The sequence below is a fragment of the Haliaeetus albicilla genome, chromosome 19, assembly GCF_947461875.1.
Source record: "Haliaeetus albicilla chromosome 19, bHalAlb1.1, whole genome shotgun sequence".
NCBI classification, from domain to species: Eukaryota; Metazoa; Chordata; class Aves; order Accipitriformes; family Accipitridae; genus Haliaeetus; species Haliaeetus albicilla.
The window spans coordinates 26,807,648-26,813,647 of NC_091501.1; positions in this window are offsets into that span (position 1 = coordinate 26,807,648).

Consider the following 6,000-nt stretch of genomic DNA (forward strand, 5'->3'; position numbering starts at 1 on the left):
GAACAAAGTACTACTGATCAGACTAAAAAATTTTTGTTGAGGTGTTTTGTCCAGATTAGCACAAGAACTCTATAGTAGCTGAAGAGACTGAATTTAGGTCCTGAGTAGGGATGGACTGCCTGAACTTTGAGACTGTCATTTTCTTTTCATTCCATGTTTGATCCAAAGCAGTGGTGTTATTTAGCATACAGACCTGATTCATCTGCAGAGACAGAAGCAGAAGAAATAATCTGTGACTGTGTAATTCAAGTACCATAACACCTATAAGTAAAATGTTAAATTAATAGTGCAGAAATATCCATAATACAGATTTCTACTCTTAACTAACCTGACTTTGCAGCCACAGCATTCTTTTAACACTGTTATGAGTGTGAGGTTAGTGAAAGACAAACAGACAAAATTGCATTATGTGGTTTTAGGACTGGAGACTTTAGAAGCAATTCAAAGACCTTTGTCACCTAAGTGAAGAAAGGAACTGATAACAGGAGAAGAGTTAGCATGCTCTGAATACACAGATACTTACGATAGCTAGAGCTCTTTCCCTGTAGGTTTCACAGATACCAGGAACAGCAGAGGAATGGTGACAGGAACCCTGGTCTCCTTTTCAGATTTGCAGGGAAGCATTTTATTCTCAATTTTATGCACGCAGCAGCACCACCTCCGTTCTGTTCCTCCTGGTCTGTTAGAGGGTCCTGCCTCTATTCCAAGTTGATCCTTTCTCCCTAGCTCCTTCTATGTTTCTCATTCTTCCTATTCCAATCTTGATTTCTTTACCCAGCCAGCAGTACTCTCATTTTGAGAAAGAATGATTGATTCTCAGTACATTCAATGTAGTTTCTTTGCCAGGTCCCATTTAGTTTCCTCTTTCCTTATCCCTCAGCATTTACCCTGCTCTTGTCCTTTCTTTTGAAGCCTGAGCCTGATGGAAAACTACCAGACAAGACCCTTAACTGGCATCGCTTTGCACCATGAGGTGCAGTCCTACTTTGTCCCTTTTCTGGCTCTTTGTGTCGAACAACCCTCTTTTCCTTGAGCATCTTGGCTCCCTGTCAGACTTGTCATTTCTTCCCCAGGCTCGCTGCCCATCACAGGCATCTGCTTCCCTCACAGTCACAGAGTCCCTCCTTCTGTTTTCCGTGCAGACAACTAGATCTGGCTATCCCCTCTCTTCTTTTCCTCTGCCATCACCCCAATATGTGGTTTCTTCCCATCTTAGTTACCCTGCACATCACGTTTCAGCTTCCCTTTCTTCCCGTTGCCTAATTCTGGTCTGTTTGCTCCACAAATCCCATTCACAATCACTCTCTATCCTTCCCTTCAACATAGTTTTACCAATCAATCCCACTTCTACCGGGTGGGATTGCCCTTATCTCTTCCTTCTCCCATTATGCACTTTCTCCCTTGAGACATTTAACCCAAATGCTTTCCTCCCTCCTCTGCAGTCCTGTAGCTACTGAGACAAGATCACCCCTGGGAAATCTTGTCAAGAGTAACCTAAGCCCTTGAGCAACCATTGCAGGGAAGGGCAGCCTCCCAGCTGTACTCCTGAGGCAAGGCACCCTCACCGGCTCACTCACAGCCCACTCAGGGTGGGGAACAGGATGAGGCCCACGGATACCTGCTGCAGGCAGGAGCCAGGCTTTCACAGCCGTGAACAACTTCCCAGCCTAACAGGGCAGTGTGCACGGCACCTGGGCCACCAAGGCCACCACGACTGCCACCGCCGTGGCCTCAGCCCGGGATTCTGTCAGGCCCTGTGGGAAACATCTCATGACCCATCCAAACCCTCCCGCCATCGCCTACTAGCAAACCCTGGTCCGGAGCACGGGGAGCAACGGCAAATGAAAGCAGCTACCGCTGCAATGAAACACTGGGGAGAGCCTTTTTTCGCCAGATGAAAATTGCAGTCAATTACTTCCTAATCAGCAGAACTAACAAACCTGCTTTCCTATACATTAGTGTATTTCCAATGAGTTAGTTATACCAGTGCAGCCACTGGTTTAAAGCCAGATTCATGCTGCTTCTGCTGCCAAGGGAGAGGCAACAGTTTGTGCCTGCCTTCCCTGTAGCAGGGCACTTACCTCCTCTGCCCAGCTGATGCCCTGGCTGCTAATTAAGTGGAATCGTAATTATTTTTGAGATCACCACCCTTCACTTGGCTGGAGGCACCCAGTGGGTTCAAGAACTGCTGGAGGAGCTGGCGTGATGGTGTGTGCCCTATTTCCACAGGTGATCAAGCTGAAAAATAAAAGGGAGCTTAAGTTCCTGGCCCAGATGCCAGCAGAGATCATTCACCCCGGCAGGTGTCAGCTGTTCACTGCTGTGTTTTCAGCTATGGCAGCCGGAGGCTGTAGGCAGGGGTGGGCACGGCAGCCCCGAGCTGCCCCCCGCAGCAGCCAGCCCCTCGGGGGGGTCACAGAGCTGGGCCCTGGGAGATGGGACTCTCCAGAGGTTGCCTGCCCTGTCTGGTGGCTGCCGGCCACGGCTGGTAGCTGCCTCTTGGGGCCTGCGTTGGGCTGCTTGGCTCTCCTGCCTGCGCTCAGGAAAACTCAACCCTTCGCCTGTCAGGATGGGTTCAGCCGCCTCAGCAAGCTAGAGCTGTAAGTAGCTGGGACTGTTTTTTTTTTTTCTTAATGGAGAAAACAGCCCTTTATGAGATTAGTCCCCTCAGCGTTTCTGTACCGGTCTGCCTGAGAACCAGGACCCACTCCCCAGCTTGCCGCCAGGGTGGCGGCAGCCCCAAGGAGCCATCTTGCCCCCACACAGCCACAGCAGCACCATCTTGCCTCAGCCGTCCCTTCGTGCCTGGGAACCAGGGTCCCTGCCAGCTTCCCTGCGGCCCCCGAGCTCTGCTTCACCCCCAGTTCTCCAAGAGATATCTGTATATTGAGCCCTGTTTTCTCTCAAACACCAGAAAAAGAGCCTCCTCCCGCCCCCAATACTGTCAAGTAGAAGCTGGTTATGCAGCAGCTGGGCACAGGGCCATGTCACCTTCAGCCCCTGGGCTGCCGGATTTTATAGGCCCAGAGCTAAAGGTGACAGCCATTGACGACCCTCTGGTGTCTCCAGCTGGAACTTGTTTCCCCATTTTGGAGAGGGGCATTTGGAAGGTGAGAGCAAAGTCAGATGATGAGATTGCTAGGTCTTACCAGGAGCTTGCTTAGCCTTCTCCACATGGAAGCTTATTTAAATATGTTTTAGCTTGTTATGGTTTACTTTTATGAGGAGAAGAAGGTGAGGCAATTTCTACTCTGCATGTATGCTACACCTTTTCCCCTCCTCTTGTCTCTCACGTGAAGTTTCAAGCTCCTGGCAGAAAACACTGCAGTGCTGCAGGCACTCAAGGGAAAAAAAAACCAGGGACAAACCAAATGATTTTCCTCAGCCTTGCTCTTAGAAAGTGCTGAATTGCTTAAGTCTATTTTCTAGAGTATTTTTTAGCCTATTGCAAAATGTAAGCCAGAATGGTTAGATGTTGGGAAGATCGTAAAGTAGTTAAAGACTGGGTCCTTTAATGGAAAGTGGTGGAAAAACTTACCTGTATATATTATTATCAGTGCTATTATAAAAAAGATAACTCACAGAATAGAGACATGGTAGAAATTCCAGATTACTTGTGAAGAAACTTCTGCCAGAAACAGTGAGCTTTTTTACCTGACTCCTATTTTCAGATGATCAGTAATAATGCGTAGTATGTACTGAAAATACACGCGCTTCTGCTATACATGAGCAAGCTTGGTATAGGTAATACACGAAGCTGATGCAGGATATAACTTGCCAAATCAAACTAGAACATTACCAGTAAAAAAATTTAAACGTCTCCTGGAGTTTTATCTTGTTAACTAAATGCATTTTAAAATTTTACTGGGTTGTCTGTTTTCCAACAGCTCAAAAGTGGTTTTAAAATTCTCCCAGAACCCACTGCTTCTCTAGGCGCAAATCCAGGACTTGCGGGATGAGTGCCCAGGGGGCATTGTAACCGAAACAATATACACTGGTTCAGCTATAGATGATTCAGTGTTGATAAGTCTTTGGAAATAATGACGTTAATATTCCATTGCTAAGAAAATTGTGCATAACATTGGGCATGTGCCAGGCATATGCAATACCCCAGGTTTCAAACACAGTGGAGGAATAAAAAAAGGAATATATGGGCTTGAAGTAATAAAATGTATGATATAATGTTTATCTTCAAGCAAATATCTTTTTCATCCTGGGGTGAAGTATCTTGAATAATGTAAGGGGGATCCTGCATTCCATTTATGTTATTTAACTCCATGCTAATAACCTGGTATATAAAGAATACAGTGGTTTGCAAAAATCAGTCTTTTCCAGGTATGGGATCTGGAGCTTTTCTCTGTTGTGTGGAGCAGATTCTGTGGTACCAAACAAAGCAGCACTGTGCCATCCTACAGTCTGAGCCAGGTTTGCTCTCTGCAGAACAGATAGCACAAGGAGCTCTTGTCTTTACAAGAGACGATCTCAGTGCAATAAGGGCAACAGTATATACACAAGTAGTTCAACTCTCAATGCCTTGCATATCTTAATAGTTCCTAGGAACCATAGCTGTGTACTCAAGCAGAAATAATTCCCTTTATTGATGAACTCTGTGCAAAGTGCTTTATGACTTCTAGGACATTTAAGCATTGCTTGGGATAATGCCCTGCAGCCGAGGCATCCGTCAGATGGTCTTCAGAGAAAAGTAAGACCTATCATGCATTCTGATAATAATTGTTTGGAGGATGCACTTTGTATTGTAGTTTGTATGTGTGGCAGCTCTGCTGTATAGCTTATGTACTCTGTTCATACCGTATTTATTTTTAACTGTATAATTGTGCATTTGTGGGTAGTTTATTTCTGTATTACAAAACCAATACACACTTGGTTCCTGGTGTGTGTGTATGTGAGCATGTAAACAGTATCATATCATAAAATTTAGGTTGGAAGGAACCTCTGGAGCTCATCTAGGCTGGACTGTTGCATGGGGTTATTCCATCTCAGGCACAAGACCTGGCATTTGCCTCTGCTGAACTTCATGAGGTTCCTGTCAGTCATTTTTTCCAGCCTGTCAAAGTCCCTCTGAATAGTAGCCCTACCCCTCAGTATACTGATTGCTCACTCTAATTTGGGGTTGCTGAAAGCGTACTGCATCCCATCATCTGGGTTATTAATAAATATTTAGAGTTTGATGCCCTCATGTAATTTATTGGCAGCTTAATCTGCTAAAGCTATTGAAATATGCCCCGTATTGACATTCTCAGTGATAAGAAGGATAGGTGCTCTTCTCTCACCTTGTATAGCAGACAGACCTTCCAATCATCAGCAAAGACAGAATTCACCATGAATTTTCACAAACAGGAAAAAAAAACTGAAGGTAAAAAAAGAGTGAAATCTTAGATTCATGGAAGCCAATGGACATTTTGCCACTAGTTGTAGACATAATATTTTAGAACTTTAAAAATCCCAGCTAGCTCTTTTTAAAAACACCTACATGAAATTCAAATAATTTACTGTCTTCTACTGTGGCTTTCTTATGCACTGCACAGATTCTCCTACACAGTTTTTAACCTTGAGTAGATATATATCTGCAGATTTCCCTATTAACTGAGAACCTTTTAGACTTCTCTGGCAAAATTCTTTATTATCCAGGATCAGGTACTAATTAACAGTACACAGGTAGACTTTGTGTGTCATTTAGTTCAAAATGGTCTAAGTAGTTAGCACCTAAAAGCGCTAGAGAAACAAACTAACAAGACTGCAGGTACAAACTTCCAAGGCAATATTTGGAACTATCAGAGTTTCTTGAAGCCTAAGAAATACTACAGTGCCTTCTTTCACTTTTTTCTCCTGGGTCTAAAACCAGTTCCTCCGCTTGAAATAAAACATATTGGCCTCTGTTATTCTGTTGGTGGTATAGAAACTTGTACTAGCATGATGTTAGGGTATATCTACATGAACGAGTGTAGTCAAGATTTTTGCTTGCAAATGTAGTCTGAGCTG